Source organism: Prionailurus bengalensis, chromosome B1 (genome assembly GCF_016509475.1).
Source record: "Prionailurus bengalensis isolate Pbe53 chromosome B1, Fcat_Pben_1.1_paternal_pri, whole genome shotgun sequence".
Classification (NCBI taxonomy): Eukaryota; Metazoa; Chordata; class Mammalia; order Carnivora; family Felidae; genus Prionailurus; species Prionailurus bengalensis.
The window spans coordinates 204,833,323-204,852,277 of record NC_057344.1 but is presented as its reverse complement, the minus strand read 5'-3'; the positions used below and the strand labels follow the sequence as shown (position 1 = coordinate 204,852,277).

At 44.3% G+C, this 18,955-nt stretch overlaps 1 protein-coding gene across 6 annotated transcripts in view; it reads left to right on the top strand.

The window, feature by feature from the left end:
• The window catches only part of FAM193A (family with sequence similarity 193 member A), a 167,394-nt gene that overhangs the window by 50,436 nt on the left and 98,003 nt on the right, over positions 1 to 18,955 (top strand). For 3 of the 6 annotated variants that reach the window (XR_006296232.1, XM_043573149.1, XM_043573146.1), the window contains exon 1: positions 6,654 to 6,888. The exons of 2 other annotated variants lie outside the window; for them this stretch is intronic. The gene's annotated coding sequence lies outside the window, so the exon portion shown is untranslated. Of the gene's footprint in view, positions 1 to 6,653; positions 6,889 to 7,032; positions 7,451 to 18,955 lie in introns of those variants that run through there. One more of the 6 variants, XM_043573148.1, reaches the window with a different exon arrangement.

Below are 18,955 nucleotides of genomic sequence, written 5' to 3'. Positions count from 1 at the left end.
GCCGCTTAACCCACTGAGCCACCCAGGCGCCCCGATTTTTTTTTTTTTTTTAAGATAGCCTTTATTTATCATTTTAAAAGAAAGTTACCTTGTATTCCTGGTTAATTAGGAATGTTTTTATTAATGAATGGATGTTCAGTTTTATCAAAAGCCTTTTCTGGCATCTGTTTAATTACATGGTACTTGTGTCTTGTTCTGTAATGTGATAAAGTAATTAGAAAATCAGCTCAGTGTCGAACTATGAATTCTTGGGTAAAAACCCACTTTGCCATAGTAGTATCCTTTTCTGTCTATTGCCAGATTCAGTTTGCTCATACAATAATTTAGAATTTTTTTGCATTTATTTTCATGAATGAGAGTAACTTGGAATTTTCTTTTATCTGTTGGATTTCAGGATGTAGATTATGGTTAATTTTTGGTGTGTACCTTTTTCTGTTATCTGGAAGAGTTTGTCTAAAATTAGACTTATTACGGGGCGCCTGGGTGGCTCACTCGGTTGGCGGCCGACTTCGGCTCAGGTCATGATCTTGTGGTCTGTGAGTTCGAGCTCCGTGTCGGGCTCTGTGCTGACAGCTCAGAGCCTGGAGCGTGCTTCGGATTCTGTGTCTCCCTCTCTCTCTGCCCCTTCCCTGCTTGCTGTCTGTCTCTCTCAAAAATAATAAACATTAAAAAAAATTAAAAAAATAAAATAAAATTAGACTTATTTCTTAAACATTTTGTTTTTGGGATGTTTATTTATTTCTGAAGGAGAAAGAGACAGAGCGTGAGTGGGGGAGGGGGCAGAGAGAGACACACACAGAATCCGAAGCAGGCTCCAGGCTTCGAGCTGTCAGCACAGAGCCCGACGTGGGGCTCAAACTCACGGATCACGAGATCACGACCTGAGCTGAAGTAGGAGGCTTAACTGCCTGAGCCCCCCAGGCCCCTACACTTATTTCTTATTAAATTTTGCTAGAAGCCATCTCAGCTTGGACTTCCATCTGGTCGAGTTTATTTACTAATTAAAGTACTCCAGTTTCCATCTATCTGTTTTGGTAAATTGTACTTTCTAGGAATTCTTTGAACATTTCATCAAACTTTCACCAAAAGTTTGACCTAAATATGTTGATACTTATTTATTGTTATTGCTATTTTAAGTGAGTTTGATGTAACGATGTTTTCATTTTGACCTTGGTGTTTTGTACGGTCTCCTTCCTCTTGAGTCTCGCCATTATCTGTCCATTTTTTTGCTCGTCTGAGAAGCAGTTTTTGGCTTTGTTGGTCTCTGCTAATGCACATGTATTTTGATTTTGATGCCCCACCTATACTGCACCTCCCTTAGCTGGCTGGTGTGCCCATGCCCCAGCGATGTGAGCCCTAGGACTCATACAGCTGTATTTTGGGAAGGGTGCCTTCATCTGAGAAGCTGCCTTGCCCAGGAAGGGACTCCAGCACATCTTCCAGTGTCTGGAGCCAGCTCACCTACGTTGAATCCTCGTTCTGAGACTTACCAGCCAGCGTGAACAAGTTTTCTCAAACTCAGCACTTTAATTTTCTTTTCAGTAAAGTGAGGATGGTAATTGGACTCACCATATAAGGCTGTTGGGATGATTAGAAGCTCCTGTACATATTGAGGAAATTAGCCTATTGCCTCTGTATTACAGATATTTTGTCTAAGTTGGTATTAAAAAAAAAAAAAACTTTATGCTTTACAGAAGTTTTAAATTTCTGTGTTAAAAAACTTGGGAGTTTAAAAGGATTAAAGTATTTAGAGCTATTGTCAGCTGTAGTCAAATTCTCATTTTCTAGCTGTTCTTTTTCCTATTTGTAAATTATTCCCTGTGACTTCATTTTCTTCTGCTTAGGGCTGGATATTTATTCTTTATTATTAGATCATAGAAGATGGGAAAAGGGAGAAATAGTGACTTTCCAGCCCAGTACTGCTCAAGAGAAATGGAATGTAAGCCACATGTAATTGTAAAATTGTTAGTAACCAGGGGCGCGGGGCGGGGGGGTGGGGGGGGTGGGGGGCCTCAGTGGGTTAAGCGTCTGACTCTTGATCTCAGCTCAGGTCATGATCCCAGGGTTGTGGGATTCTGCCCCGTGTCAGTCTCAGCACTGAGTTTGGAGCCTGCTTGAGATATTCCCTCTGTCTCTGTCTCTTGTCTCTCTCCCTCCCTCCCTCCCTCTTACTCCTTCACCCTCCTCTGCCCCTCCCCCGCTCGCTCTCTCTCAAAAAAAAAAAAAAAAAGTGGGGAGGTGGAAAGAGTAGATGAAACATAATTGTTGAAGCTGAGTGATGGGTACATGAAGAGTTCATTATACTATTCTTTCATCTTTGATATGTGTTGGGATATTTCCATAATAATGTCTTGAAAGTGTACTGAGAGGGTACCTGGCCAGAGCTTGTGACCCATCATCTCAGTTTGAGCCCCATGTAGGGTGTAGAAATTACTTAAAATAAAAGGGGGTACCTAGGTGGCTCGGTCAGTTAAGCATCTGACTCTTGATCTCAGCTTAGGTCTTGATCCGCAGGGTTGCAAATTCGAGCTCTGCGTTGGGCTCCGTGCTGGGCGTGCAGCCTACTTAAAAATATATTTTTTTTAGTAACCATCTTATAAAGGTAAAAAGAAACAAATATAATCAATTTTACCTGGTATATTTTACTTAACCTTAGGTAACCAGTGACAATATTATTTCAGCATGGAATCAATACAAAAATTATTACTGAAATATTTGCATTCCTTTTTTCATACAAGTCTTTGAAGTCTGGTGTGGATTTTATACTTTGCCACATCTCAGTTTGACTAATCACATTTCAAGTGCTCTGTAGCCACATTTTGACAGTGGCTACCAAGCTGGATCTTGTGTCAGTTTAGGGATCAGCTCAAAGCTGTCTAAAATTGCTTTTGACTTTGCTCTTAAAAAAAAATTTTTTTTTATTGAGGTATGATATACAACATTATATTAGTTGCAGGTGTACAACATAATAAGGCAGTGTTTGTACACACATGATCACCACAGTAAGTCTGGTATCTGTCACCACACCCGGTTGCAGACTTTTTTCTTACGATGAGAATTGTTCAGATCTGTTCTCTGAGCAACTTTCAAATATGCAATACAGTATCGTTAACTGTAGTTGTCATGACGTACACAATGATGTCCCTAGGACTTACTTATCTTATAACTGGGAGCTTGCACCTTTTGACCCCCTTCACCCATTTCTCTCCTCCTCCAGCCCTGCCGCTGGCATTGCCAGTCTGTTTTGTCTGAGCTCAGTATTTGTTCTTTTTATTGTCATTTTTTAGATTCAGCATGTAGGTGAAACAATATGGGATTTGTCCTTTTCTGACTTACTTTGCCTTAGCATAGTGCCCTCGAGATCCGTTGGTGTTGAGATTTTGTTCTTTTTTATGGCTGAGTAGTACTCCATTGTGTTTTCTCCGTTCTTCCATTAATGGACCCTTGGGCTGCTTCCATGCCTTGGCTCTTGTAGCTGCTACTGTAGTGAACTGTGGAGGTGCAGACATGGTTTTGAGCTAGTGTTTCCGTTTTCTTTTGATACATGCCTGGAAGTGGAATTGCTAGGTCACATGGTAGCTCTGTTTCTGATTTTGTGAGCCGCCCCCCCCCCCCCCCCCCGCCTGTTTTCCCCAGCAGCTGCACCTGTTTACAGTTCCCACCAACAGTGCCCGGGGTTCCACACCTCGCCAACACCTGTTGTTTGTTGTCTTTTCGAGCAAAGCCATTGTAGCGTGTGTGAGGTGAAGACTGTGCTGTTTTTTGAATTAAGCTACTATTTGGAATTGAGGTGTGATTGTCAGCGTTAAAAATACAGATTTCAAAAGCTCTTTGGAGTCTGTTTTTGTTCAGCCATTTATTTTATATATGGTGCTGACCATTGTATCTCACAGATATGATTTTATACATAATCACATGTATCTCCTATTTAATGCCAGAAAAAATGCTTATACATATATTTAAAGACTATACAGAGGTGCCTGGGTGGCTCAGTGGGTTAAGCATCTGAGTTCAGCTCAGATCATGATCTCCCAGTTTGTGGGTTCGAGCCCCGTGTAAGGCTCTGTTCTGACAGCGCAAAGCCTGGAATCTGCTTCAGATTCTGTGTCTCCCTCTCGCTGCCCCTCCCTGGCTTGTGCGCGTGCTCGCTCACTCTCTCTCTCTCAAAAATAAACAAACATTAAAAAAAAAAAAGAATATACAGTCTTTGTTTTTCATCAAAATATGAGATTCTAGTTATTAAATTACTGAAGATGAAATAGAGAACATTTTTAGAATTTCTGATAATGTGGTTAAATGCCTTTCAGTATAAATGCAAAATTTTCTGTACTTGAGACATCAAATGAAGGTACCTGAATCTTCTTGCTTCTGGGTATGTCAGTTTCCCATTCCTTAACTGATTTCTGTTACCAGTTTTTGTCTCTTGGTAAAATTGTTAAAGTTTGTTACCAGAGCCTTGGAGCAGCAGATACATAGTCTGTGTGTCCCTGTCGGCAATGGAGGATGCTGTTCCTGTGCCAGTTTGGGATCCACATGGGCTGGGGTTGTGCTGGCAGGAGGGAAGGGCCTTAGCCTCAGGTCGGGGTCTGTCACATGTGGGTGGAATGCTGTCACCTGGGGACCGGGCTCTCTCTGCTGGCCCCTCCAGTGCACCAGTGCCCAGTGGTGTAGTCAGCAGTTTGGCAGGCCACCTAGGCAGCAGAGGAGATGGCGTCTGTGATCCTGACTGAGCAAGGACAGAGATGGCCAGACCCGAATGCCTTGCGAGCACTGAACGTGAGGGCCCCTTCTCACCACCAGCTGGCCTACCCGTTCAGCTTCCAGAAGTCTTTCTAGGAAAGTTTGCTTTTCTCATGATACAAGTGACACAGGCTTCTTGAGACGCAGTTAGGGGCTAACTGGAAGTGGGTGTTATTCTGCCCAGTCTTTGTGCACTTCCTCCTCTGTCACTGAAGCCTGGCTTCCCCACTTCTCAGTCCCTGTCCCCATTTATAGGGCCATCCAGGACTTGAGGCCAAGGCATTTGATTCTACACCTCTTCCCTGAAAGCTACCAGGAAAGAAAGAAGATCTCTTCTCTGAAAAGAGGAACCTGCTAGAAGCCTGAGGCACAGACTGAACACAGAGCAGAGAAGGTGGCTGGGAATTGACCCTAAGGTTAGGAGTCCTGGTCTGGAGGAATGTGTGGAGCCATCTTTGCCCAGAGTCACGACATCTGGGGCTGGAGTGGGTTCTCAGAAGCGTCAGGAGGGTGTGATGACCAGCAGGCCAGTGGAAGAAAGACCATGCAATAGGAGGGAGGGAACCCCTGTGCCTTATGTCGGTGGAGTCCAGTGTGATGCTGGAGGATTGGTGGCGAGCAAGAGCCTTCCTGGCAGGTTGGAGAGTGAGCATGGCCCTGCACCTCTTAGTCCGAGGTGCCTGGCTGTGTGTGGCCGTGGGACACCTGAGATGTGCTCTAAGTGTGCAAGTGCACACTGAATACTGAAGGCTTGGTACGAGAAAGGAGTACGAAATATCTCATTAATAGTTCATATGGATTACCTTTGATATAATGTTGTGGGTGTTATTGAGTTGAAGATGATGTGAGTAGAGTTCACCTGTGGGGGTTTTTTTTTGGAGTGGGGGTTTAATAGACTTCATTTTTTGGAGCAACTTTAGATTCACAGAAAAATTGAGCAAGAAGTACAGGGAGTTCCCACGTACCCCTCCCCCGTCTTCACACGCACGCACGCTCCCACACGGTCAGCATCCCCCACCAGAGGGGCGTTTGTGACAGTTGGTAAGCCTATGCTGATACATCATCATTAGCTCAGAGTCCATAGTTTCCATTGGGTCATTTGGTGGTGTACATTCTTTGGGTTTGGACAAATGTCTAATGCTAGGTATCCCTATTACGGTATCATGCAGAGTGGTTTCACTGCCCCAAAAGATCTTCTGTGCTCCTCCTGTACCTCCCTTCCTCCGCCAACCCCTGGCAACCACTTTTTTTTTTTTTTTTTTTTTTTACTGTCTCTGTGGCTTTGCCTTTTCCAGAATGTCCTGTACATGAAATCATACAGTATGTAGCCTTTTCAAATTGGCTTCTTTCCCTTAGTAGTGTGCATTTAAAGTTCCTCCATGTCTTTTCCTGGCTTGGTGCTCATTTCTTTTGAGTGTGAGTAATATTCCACTGTCTGGATGGATCGTAGTTTATCCATTCACGTTCTGAAGGACATCTTGGTGGCTTCCAAGTTTTGAAATTTTGAATAAAAGTGCTGTAAACATTCGTATGCAAGTTTTTTTGGTGTGGATCAAAGTTTTCAGCTCCTTTGGGCATAATTGCTGGATCGTATGGCAAGAGCATGTTTAGTTTTGCAAGAAGCTGCCAAACTGTCTTCCAAAGTGACCGCACCATTTGCGCTCCCACCGCCGTGAACGAGAGTTCCTGTTGCCCCACTTGCTCACCCACGTGCCTTGGACTGTGGCCTTTCTGATAGGTGTGAAGTGCTGTCTTGTTTTCACCATTGTTGTTAGTTTGTGTGTGTGTGTGTGTGTGTGTGTGTGTGTGTGTGTGTGTGTGTGTTAATTTACTGCATAGCTCACATTTGTGGCTTGCATTTAATTTCTCTTAGAAAGAGCTGGGGTGCACAGCTCCGACGGAGTTGAAAAGGAAGGAAAAGAGGTTCCTAGCAGCTGGAGGTGGAAGTGTGGTCCCGAGGAGGGTGTTTTGTGTCTTCAGCCTAGTGGTAACAGTGTGCTTGTATCCTCATGGAAATGATGCAGGAAAGAAGGAAAGATTGATGATCCGAAGAATGGAGGGGAGAATCCACAGAACAGAGTCCTCAAGCAGATGGCGGGGCCTGGTGCGTGAGCAGAGGTCTCACCTAGGCGAGGAGGCGTGTGCTGGGTAAGCATGCCGAGGGGCACAGCTCCAGGTAGACGGCTTGGAGCCTCTGGAAACAAACTGCCAGTGGGTTTTCAAACAGGTCGTTAGGACTTCGCACCATCATTCTGCAGTGCTGTTTGCAGCGCTGAGTGTTGTCGTAGCCTTTAAATGTTTGCAGTTTCAGCAAGAGGTCTGTGCCCTTCCCCTCGTTGTGAGACCCACGGGGACCAGATGCTTTGACAGGCGCCTGCTCACCTGGCCAGGGTGCCCTGTGAAGGCTACATATCCGGTGTGTCCCCGCCTCCTGCTGCTGCCCGCCTGTGCACCTGCTTCACATGGAAGTCTCTGCTCTGCCTCCCCTCAGCTTGCTCTCCACACCTCTGCTCCCTTTCTTCTGCAGCTCCTGCCGGGAGGCACCCCTCCCTCTTCCTTCGGACTCTTAGCCCTCCAGTGAAAGTTTCTGTGCCTCCTCTCCCTGCCTTGTGAATTTCTTGGACCATAGCAGTTTTAGTAACAATCCTGGAGGCCAACTCAGTGTTATCACCACATTCTGTGTTATGGGAAGTTGGGGATTCTGCCAAAGGCAAGTACTTTTTGTGGTTATTATTTTAGGTCACTGGCTAGTCTCTGGTGTGGCTGTCCTGGCACCAGGTGCCTCCCTGTGGCCGGGTGTGGGGTGGACGGAGGGGGCTGCCCCTGGCCTGGGTGCCCAGGTCAGCAGGGCCGTGTTGGTGAGACGAGCTTGCGAGGTGTGTTGAGTGGCTACCTTTGGAATCACCTCAGTCGCTCGGTTTTCAAATGTTGCCTATCCCACTTACAGTGTCTGACTCAAAGCCTTTCCGGCTTCTGTTCTATTTGTGGGTTTTTTTCTTCCCCTCTGGTGATATCTGGGTATTGCTGTAGAGACTGTTAGCACCCTGTACTAAATGACTGGTTACTGGAATTTTCGATTTTAAAGGGGGTGCAAACTGTAGCCAGAGAAGTTAGTATACTTTGATATCAGCATGCCATTTGACCACAGTAGGTGATTTGTGGTTTCAAGATAGGTGAAAAAGAATGTAAGAAAGACCTATTTCCAGGGCCGTAAGTCTTTCTTAACTGTCTGATTTGCTGCTACTAATAAATTCAAGTTCTTTTTCTCTTGCCATATGGAGCTTAAATGCAGAGACCTGAGGTATTCTGTAAACATTTGAATGTGTGAATTGCCATGTGCCAGATGACGGAGCAGTGGCGCTAAACTCGCCCCGGCATCCTGACTTGTTCCGAGGCTGCTTAGACATTTGTCTTCTTCCAGCTAAGCAGAATCAAAACAGTCATTGCGTTGCTTACTAGACTTCAAAGAGGACTTCCTGTATGTACAAAGACCATATTCATAACAGTCACATGCTTAAAACCATTTTATATAACTATAGTTTCTGGCAGAGAGCAGGTACCACTGTGCCTTCATTAGTGCGCAAAGCCACCCTGTTGACTTCTGCAGAACCACTGGGCATTCATAGGTAGGCCCAATGAGAAGGTTGACCAGCAGCTGTAAGAAACCAATGGTTGCAGATTTTTTTAGGCTTTCTCTACTTTTTAAAATATATAAACTGAAATTGAAGTAAATCCTAAAACAAACAACAAAACACCAAAAACCTCACTTCCACATTAGCTATAAAAAGAATGCTATCATAATGTAATAGTAGGGAATCAGTAATTAATGTTTATTGAATTTTTAGGAAGCACCTTTGAAGTCTTGAAATTGCTAAAAATATTTTACTCCCTGCGATCATATAAATTACATGTTCCAAAACATTAAAATATTTAAATAATTTTGCACCTAACTCGTGGTTCTGTTGGCAATTTTATGGTAACTAATTGGAAGAGAACTTAAATATTAATGTTAGTCATTATTTCCCAAGTAGTATTTCCCACTTGCTTACAGAACTTGCATGTGCTTTGGGAAAGCTGAGTTCAGAAAGGAAGCAGAAAAGACTGTAGATATTTTAGTGACCACACATGCAGTCATCCCTGGACACAGGTAGCTCACAAAAGATTGTGTGTAAACTCAGCAAGGAAAATGGCGGTGGGAGTAGGGGAGACCAAAGGTGAATTGATGATGTGGAGTAGTGGCTTCATTTCTGTCATTGAGCATTTACTGGGTGCCTGCTGGATGCTGGGTGCTTTGTGGGACTTAAAAATTCTTGAGTGTCATGAGAAGATGGACATTTGAAAGCATAAGGTAGTCGTGTCAAGTATAGAGGGGGTACGGGAATCAGAGTAATTAACTCTGTGGGGCTGTATTGCTTGAGGGGTGGGGAGTAAGTTGGAAGAAAGCACAGTTCACAGAAAAAGAATGATAGCACAGTGAGGTTTGTGAGGGTGCCTAACAGCTGCCTGGTAACGGACGGGAGATTGGTGTTTCAGGATTGGAAATGGCATGTACTAAGGCCCCACGGTTGAATGGGGCAGAGGTTTGGAATTTTAAGGAATTTCAGCTGGGTAATTCTGCAGCGAGTAAGTGACAAGGGCCTTGTATGTCGTGCTTGATCCTTTTCGGCAGGGGACCTATTGAAGGGTTCAAAACAGAGGAATATTCTGGTCACATGTGCAGTATGAGAGGCCATCCTGACAGAAGTAGAGGGCAGACAGATGTGTGGGTTGGGGACCAGTCAGGAAGAGACAGCTGTGTCGTGTCTGAGGCAGGAGATGGTAATGGGACAAAAACAGGCATGTTTGCTTTGTGTTTTGTGTACGTGAGAATCCTGGCTTTAGCCTTCACTGGGCTGTATGACCTGAGATGTGCCATTATTACCTGACCACCTTTAGTGCTATTATGCCCTAAGATGCCATATTTTCTTTGGGTCTATAATAAGTTTAGCTGTAAAGTCTTTATTTATTTTTAAAAGTTTATTTATTTTGAGAGAGAGAGAGAGAGAGAGAGAGAGAGAGAGAGAGAGAGAGCAAGCAAGCACATGCAGGGGAGGGACAGAGACAGAGAGGGAGAGAATCCCAAGCAGGCTCCACACTGTCAGCGTGGACCCTGATGTGGGGCTTGAACTCATGACGCAGAGATCATGACCTGAGCTGAAATCGAGAGTCAGACGCTTAACTAACTGAGCCACCCAGACGCCCCTACATGTAAAGTCTTTAAATAGTAAGTCTGAGTTTTTCATATTGCATTTGGAGTTTCTTTTTTGGAGATTGCTTTTATTTTTATTTTTTTATATATATTTTTAATGTTTTTATTTATTTTTTGAAGGAGAGAGAGAGCGAGCGAGCATGAGTGGGAGAGGAGCAGACAGAGGGGGAGTCACAGAATCTGAAACAGGCTCCAGGCTCTGGGCTGTCAGCACAGAGCCCGACGCGGGGCTCGAACTCACGAACTGTATGATCATGACCTGAGCCGAAGTCGGATGCGTTAACTGACTGAGCCACCCAGGCACCCCTGGAGATTACTTTTAAAACTAGAGTGTAAGCCTAGCAGGAAAATGAGTTTGGTATCTTCTTACATATAGACACATTGGCCACAAATGACGGCTTGTACCACAGAGTAGAAAACCACTTTACTGAGAAAAGATGAAGTGTCTTAAGTCACAGGTGCAGAACTCAGTTGTCCGTGGCACTTGCAAGTGTTTTCAGCAGGAGTGCCAATTTAGGAATAAATATATTCTCTTATGGAAAAACGTCTGGGTTACAACATAGGATCTGAAGTAAGTAAATCAATAAAATGCCTTTATATAAATACATTTTATCTGTATGTGTGTAGGATTAGGGGGACGACACTTATTTAGTGTTTATTCTTGTACGTTTATTTTTAAAGAATATTGATGTAACCAGACTGGATTTATCCTCCTGTCTTAAACCGCTTAAATGAAGGACAGAATATCTCGAACAGCATTGTTCCAACATTGGACAGCAGGCAGTACAGGACAGTGATCTCTGAGAGACAGAAAAACTAAACGAGCTAAGGACTGGCCAAGCTCACTGCCTTGAGAGCATTTGCAGGCTGTGGCTCAGGAAGAAAGGAGGGAGTAGCCCGAAGAGAACCTGGTGGTTTCCTTGGGGTGGGGAGGCCAAAGTAAATTTACAGGGCAGAGTACCAGAGAAGAGAGGGCTGCAAAGAGAAAAAGAGAGTTTTGGAGAACCACGTGGGATTCTCCTTGAATACTCAGCTGTGTACGGACGAGCACGGGCATGTGTGGAAACTGCGTGCCAAGGAAAGAACCCAGGAAGGGAGTCGTGTCACAGTCCTTGGAGCTCATGCAGGGCCCCAAACAATTTGTGTGCCCACAGCCAGAGTGGGGGAATCTTGTGACACACAGGTAGTGCACTCCCAGGATATTGCCTCAGTAGTGGGGCAGATTGAAGGTGCTCTCATCCTGGGAGCATCTCTCTACCTTCCCAATGGAATGCTGCCTGATGCATGAATCACTTAATAAAGCCAGTTAGATCTTAAAAAAACAAACAAACAAACAAACAAACAAACAAACAAACAGAAAGGTGTTCTGATCCCACCTCCCAAATTTTACAAGCAAGCCTTGGGAAGACCAGACTCTTCCCAAATAACCCAACTATGACCCAGAACAAAGCTCAGAAAACAATACCCATGACCTAACACGGTAAAGCCTACAGTGTCTAGACTATCTGGTCAGAAATCATGAGGCACGCAGAGACAGACGCAGGCAAGTACGATCCATAATGAGGTACAAAATGAAAAATAGAAACAGACTCAGAAATGACACATGTGATAGAATTATTAGCTAGATGTTAACGCAGTTATCACTATATTCTGTATATTCAGCGGGATAGAGGAAAGCATGAGCATGTTAAAAGGAAACACAGGATAAAAGAAAACCCAGGTGAACTTCTAGACTTGAATGCGTTGGATGCTGCAGCAGAAGAGGTGAATGAAGGAACTTGAGGAGATAGCAATAGAAAGTATCCAAAAAGAACCATGAAGGAGAAGCCTGCAGGGCAGGGCGGGGGTGAACAGAGCATCAGTGAGCTTTGAAACCGCTTCCCGGGGCCCACTGTGTATGCGTAATTGGAGTCCCTGAGAGAAAGAATGGGAATGAGGAATATGAAAAAAATTTGAAGGAATAATGGCTGAAAAATGTCCAATTTGTTGAAAACTATAAATCCACAAATCCCAGAAGCTCAGTAAGCTTCAAGCATAAGAAAGATGAAGAAAATTACACCAAGACACATCATCATTGTGTCAGGGAAAACAACGGTTAAAAGAAAAATGCAGTCAGGAAAAGCGATGCATTAGGGGTGCCTGGGTGGCTCAGTGAAGTGTGCAACTTCAGTCAGGTCGTGATCTCACAGTTCGTGGGCTCGAGTCCCACGTCGGGCTCTGTGCTGACAGCTCGGAGCCTGGAGCCTGCGTCACATTCTGTGTCTCTCTCGCTCTCTGCTCCTCCCCGACTCATGCTCTGTCTCTCTCAAAAATAAATACGCGTTGAGAAAAAAATTTTAGAAAAAAGATGTATTATGTGTTGAACAAAGGTAAAGACGGCAGACTTCTCATGAGACACGGCGCAAGCCAGGAGACGGAGAAAGAGCAGCTTTAAAGCACAGAAAGGGAAAAGCGTAACCTGGAATCGTAAACCAGCAAAAATGTCTCTTAAAAGTGAAGACCAGATCAACCTTTTTTTCAGGCGTAAAAAGCCAAAAGAATGCATGGCCAGTGGATCTCCATCACAAATATGGTAAAGGAAGTTCTGAGGTAGAGAACAGATGTCACCAGGTGGATATGTGAGTCTACAGAAAGAAAGAAATACACTGCAAATTGTAAATGTATGCAGAAAATATGTTTTAAATTACTTTAAAATACAGTTGTCTAGTTTTTTGATGTGTATTTTTGAGAGAGAGCAAACGGGGTAGGGGCAGAGAGAGCGGGCTACAGAGAATCCCAAGCAGGCTCGGTGCTGACAGCAGAGAGCCCAGCGGGGGGCTTGAACTCCCGAACTGTGAGATACTGACCTGAGCCAAAGTCAGACGCTCAACTGACTGAGCCACCCAGGCGCCCCTACAATTGTCTACTTAAAAGAAGAGCAGTGGAGGGGCGCCTGGGTGGCGCAGTCGGTGAAGCGTCCGACTTCAGCCAGGTCACGATCTCGCGGTCCGGGAGTTCGAGCCCCGTGTCAGGCTCTGGGCTGATGGTTCAGAACCTGGAGCCTGTTTCCGATTCTGTGTCTCCCTCTCTCTCTGCCCCTCCCCCCTCTGTCTCTCTCTGTCCCAAAAATAAATAAACGTTGAAAAAACAATTTTTTTTAAATAGAAGAGCAGTGGTGTGCCTGGCTGGCTCAGTCAGTGGAGCAGGCAACTCTTTTTTCCCGGTCACGAGTTCAGGCCCCAGGCCCCATGTTGGGGGTAGAGATTACTTAAAAACAAAATCTTAAAAACCAATAATAAAGCAAAAGCAGCAACAAACCATGAGACTTACGTGTAGAAGGAAAATGTCTGACAACAGTAACATGAAGGCCAGCAGAGGGGAATGTAGGGTTCTTGTATGTTTAGTGGTAAAGTCTTACTTGATGACTGGTAAGTAAAAATGTACACCATGACACTAAAGTGACCACTTCAAACAGAAAAGTGTAGCTCACAGTTCAACAAAAGAGATAGAATAGAGTCATAAAAAATACTCAATTTTTAAAAAGCTGAAAAAGAGGAAAAGGAAACAGCACATGGGTCATTAGAAAAATAATTAGGTGATGAATTTTATAAACTTAAATATCCATTTAATATCCACAATTGTATTTAATATAAGTGATCTAAACATGCCAATTTTAAATTAAAAAATTAAAAAAAAATTTTTTTTTCAACGTTTATTTATTTTTGGGACAGAGAGAGACAGAGCATGAACGGGGGAGGGGCAGAGAGAGAGGGAGACACAGAATCGGAAACAGGCTCCAGGCTCTGAGCCATCAGCCCAGAGCCCGACGCGGGGCTCGAACTCACGGACCGCGAGATCGCAACCTGGCTGAAGTCGGACGCTTAACCGACTGCGCCACCCAGGCGCCCCTAAATTAAAAAATTTTTAAAAATTGTAATGTTTATTTATTTTTGAGAGAGACAGAGCTTGAGCAGGGGAGGGGCAGAGACAGAGACACACACAGAATCGGAAGCAGGCTCTAGGCTCTGAGCTGTCAGCACAGAGCCCAATGTGGGGCTCGAACCCATGAGCAGTGAGATCATGACCTGAGCCGAAGTTGGATGCTTAACCAACTGAACCACCCAGGCGCCCCAAACATGCCAATTTTAAAAGATTGTGAGATAGGAAAAGTATCACGTCCCAGCTGTATGCTTTCTGCTGTAATGTGCTGTAAACATAGAGATGTATACGGTAAAGTCATAGGGAAAGACATGCCTTGCCTTATGTAAGTAAAAAGCTGGAGTGGCTCTTTAAGTATCAGAAAAATAGATACCAGAGCAAAGAGAGTAGTTTCATACTGATATAGGGGTCAGTGTATTAAGAGGACGTAACAGTCCTAAATGTCTTTGCACCGGATAGCAAAGCGTCAAAGTATGTGGATGAAAACCTGATAGAACTTCAAGGGAAAACATTGCTGGATCTTAGGGTAGATCTATGTTTAGTTTCTTGAGGAACCTCCATACTGGTCTCCAGAATGGCTGGAGTTTGCATTCCCATCAACAGTGCAAGAGGGTTCCCCTTTTCTCTGCATCCTTTTAGCTATTCTGATAGGTCTGAGGTGGTATCTCATGGTGGTTTTGATTTGTATTTCCCTGATGATGAGTGATGTTGAGCATCTTTTCATGTGTCTGTTGGCCATCTGGATGTCTTCTTTGGAGAAGTGTCTGTTCATGTCTTCTGCTCATGTCTTAACTGCATTGTGTGTTTTTGGGTGTGGAGTTTGATAAGTTCTTTACAGATTTTAGATACTAACTCTTTGTCAGATATGTCATTTGCAGATACCTTCTCCTATTCCATAGGCTGCCTTTTAGTTTTGTTGATTGTTTCCTTTGCTGTGCAGAAGCTTTTTATCTTGATGAGGTCCCAATAGTTCATGTTTGCTTTGGTTTTCCTTGTCTTCTGCAACATGTCTAGTAAGAAGTTGCTCTGTTGAGGTCAAAGAGATTGCTGCTTTTGTTCTCCTCTAGAATTTTGATGGTTTCCTGTCTCACATGTAGGTCTTTCATCCATTTTGAGTTTATTTTTGGGTGTGGTGTAAGAAAGTGGTCCAGGTTCATTCTTCTGCGTGCCACCCTCCAGTTTTCCCAGCACCACTTACTGAAGAGACTGTCTTTTTTCCATTGGATGTTCTTTCCTGATTTGTCAAAGATGTTGACCGTATAGTTGTGTGTCCATTTATGGGTTTTCCGTTCTGTTCCATTGATCTATGTGTCTGTTTTTTGTTTTTGTTTTGTTTTTGTTTTTTTTTTTTTGTGCCACTACCATACTATCTTGATGATACAGCTTTATAATATAGCTTGAAATCTGGACTTATGATGCCTCCAGCTTTCTTTTTCAGGATTACTTTTCTTCTTTGGGGGTCTTTTGTGGTTCCATACAAATGTTAAGGTTGTTCTAGTTCTGCGAAAAATGCTGAAAAATATTACAAGAAATAAGTCAGTCAGGAAAAGACAAATACCATATGATTTCACTCATATGTGGAATTTAAGAAACAAAACAGATGAACACATGGGAAGTGGGGAGAAAAAGAGAAAAGAGGGAAACCACAAGAGACTCTTAAGGATAGAGAACAAACTGAGGGTTGATGGAGGGAAGTTGGGGGATGGGTACTAAGGAGGGTACTTGTAATGAGCACTTGTAACGAGGGTGTTGTATGTAAGTGATGAGTCACTGAATTCTACTCCTGAGACCAATATTGTATCATATGTTAACTGACTAAAATTTAGATTAAAAAGAATTTCAAGGAAAAATAGATACATACAAAATTATGGTTGGAGTTTTTAACACCCTCTCAGTAATTGATTGAACAAGTAAACAGAAAATAACTAAGGTTATAGAAGACTTGAATGACATTGTTAGCCAACCTGACCTGACAGATGTTTACAGAAAACTCTACCCAACGATAGCAGCACACTTACACATTCTTTTAAGTAAATGTCAAACATTTACCAAATAGACTATATTCTGGCCCATGAAAAGTCATTTTTTTAATGTTTATTTATTTTGAGAGAGTGTGCATGAGCCAGGGAGGGGCAGAGAGAGAGAGAGAGAGAGAGAGAAAATCCCAAGCAGGCTCTGTGCTGTCAGCACAGAGTCCGATGCAAGGCTCGAACTCAACAAACCATGAGATCATGGCTTGAGCCAAAATCAGGCATCAGACACTTAACCGACTGAGCCACCCAGGTGCCCCAAAAAAGTCTTGATAAATTTGGAAGAATTCAAATTGTACAAAGCAGCTTCTCTGACTACGTGGAATTATATTAGAAATCACAGATGAAAGACACTTAGCTACACATGTCACACGTTAAATAGCCCATGAGCCAAAGAAGAAGTCAAGAGGGTAATTATAAAGTATTTTGGACCTAATGAGAATGGAAACACCACACATCAAAATTTATAAATCATTGTCAAAGTGCTGCTTATAGGGACACTTAGAACACTAATCACCTCTTTGTGCAAAGAGAAAGGGCTCAATGACTTGTTCTCTCACCACAAGAAAGCAGATCAGAGAGCTAGTTACACCCAAAGTAACCCAAGACAAGGAAATAATAACATAAAGGCAAAAATCAACAAAACAAAAAATTTTTGAATATGGAAAGTCCACCAAACCAAAAGCTGATTCTTTTAAAAGTAATAAAATTGGTAAACCTTGAGCCAGGCCAAAGATTTGAATAAATACTGCATAAGCCTGTGAACAAATATTTAACATAATTGACGCTTAAGGAAAACCACTGTGAGACAGTGCTGCACAGTCATTACAATGGCTACCATGAACACAGCTCACCACATCGATGAGGATGTGGGTTACTGGAAATCTACAACATTGCTTTTTGGGAATAATTTGGCAATTTCTTAAAAGTTAGACATGCACCTACCATATGACCCAGTTATTCAATTCCTTGGTATTTATCCAAGAAAAACAAAAGCATGTGTCCATACCAAGATTGTACATGAGTGTTCCTAGCGACTACTGTTTGTAAATAGCCAGAAACTGGAAATAACCCAAATGTCTCTGAATGGGAGGATGGATACAAACAAGGTGTGGCTTACCCACGTAATGGAGTACTACTCAGTAATTAAAAGAAACAAAGTCCTGATACATACCTGGGAATCCTCTCCAAATAACGGTACTTGACAGAAGAAGCCAGACAAAAGACATTATGCTGTGTGATGTAACTTCTGGACTTGCATAGTGATCGGTAGAGACAGAGCCCGGTCCAGTGGTTGCCTGCGAATGGGGGTAGGAGGAGAGTGAGTACAGGAGGGAGGGAGCTCAGGGGGCACGAGGAAACCTGGGGGCGACGGTAAATGTTCGCTGTCTTGATCCCCGTGGTTTCATGGGTGTGTGCGTATGTCAGAAGTATTCAGGTTGCACGCCTTACATATCTTCACCTTCTGCTACCTCGGCTACACTTCGGTGCAGCTGTAAGTGCCTTTCAGGGAACCAGTGGAGTTTATATGTTTGGTTAATTTGAATTTTAGTCACGTGTTGTAGCATACACACGTGTGTATCTTATAGTCTCCGTTACTCGCTTTGTCTGAAAACGCTGTGGAGAGGAGAGGCTGGCATCTTTCGAGGACTAGCTTTATACTAGGTGGCCAAGTGTTGAGAAGTTCTGACTTTGGTTCCCTCTCTCCGCGGATCATCTGGATCATCTGGCCTGCCTCGATGGCTTTACATACCACATGCGCTGCTGACCCAGAATTACATATTCAGTCGCAACCCATCTCCCCAGTATCTTACTTGTGCAAAACAAAGTCGCCACATTTTCTGGATGTTTAACACGAAATTCATGTGTAACAACATCTATAGCAAACTTTTGGTTCTTGCCACGGCCCTAGCCCTCCAGCTGCGTGTGGCACCCCTGTTGTTGGCATGACTGCTGCCCGGGTGGTCCGGCCCGTTCTCGTCACATCCTTGGGTTCATCAGCAAGTCGTGTGGCTCTGCCTTCAGTGCTCCTAAACCAGACACCTCTGCTTTTCCATGGCTCCTGCCTGCTCCTGGAACTGCCTGGAACAGTGTTCATGCACACTGGGTCTTACCATGTCCTTCTGAGAAACCTTCAGCCTCTTCCCACTGCCCGCATGGGCAACCCTGCCTGCCCCCGTCTCTGGTGGTGCCCCTGGCCTTTGTCCTGCACCTCCCCCTCGCCCCCCGCCCCCCGCCCCCCGCCCTCATGTGCTGCCCACGCCTGCAGGTACTTGTCTCCCAGATGTGCAGCTGTGTGTGTTTCTGTGTTGCCTTAGCATTTGGGCCCTAGCTCACTTCACCCTTGTTGGAATGACGTCCTCCTTGTCGCCCTGCGCCCTTGCTGATTTTTTTTCTTCGTGGAGGAGTGCTTCCTGCCGTTGGATGGCCGGCGCTTAAGTCTGAGTTCGCCGGTCCGGTGTCTCTCTGGAACCAGCAGGACCTCTGGGCTATTTGCAGGTGCATCTGTGATCTAACCTGTCAGGATGTTGGCACATTGTGTATTTCAGATGTTTTATGGAAGAGGCCTTCCTCATCCCAGAGCCTTCCCTGCACTCAGTCAAGGAAGACTTGTTTTTGCCTTTCCCACCTCTGTTCATCCTCAACATCTGATTCCTTAGCAGTCTTGTCAGCTCTTCCTTCATAGCAGACTTCACTGCTGCCTCACTCCTAGGGAACACGCAGCTTCTCCCTGATTGATCCCCCGTTCCCATCTCCTCTCTTCCCCCCCATACAGCCTCATCGCCCTGATGGAACCTCCCCCGCTTCCCTCTCTGTCTCCCCCTGTGGCCTCCTGCCCCAGTGCCTTTGTGCTTGCTCTCAGGAGTGGCCCTCTCCCAGGTATCTGTGTGGCTGCTACCAGCCACCGACATCAGGTGTCTCCTCGAGGAGGTTCTTAAATGATGGGAAGGCATTGTCCCCAACCCCTGTCACTCCTGTCTGCTCTCTGTTTTTCTCCTTCTCAGTGATCACTGTCTAA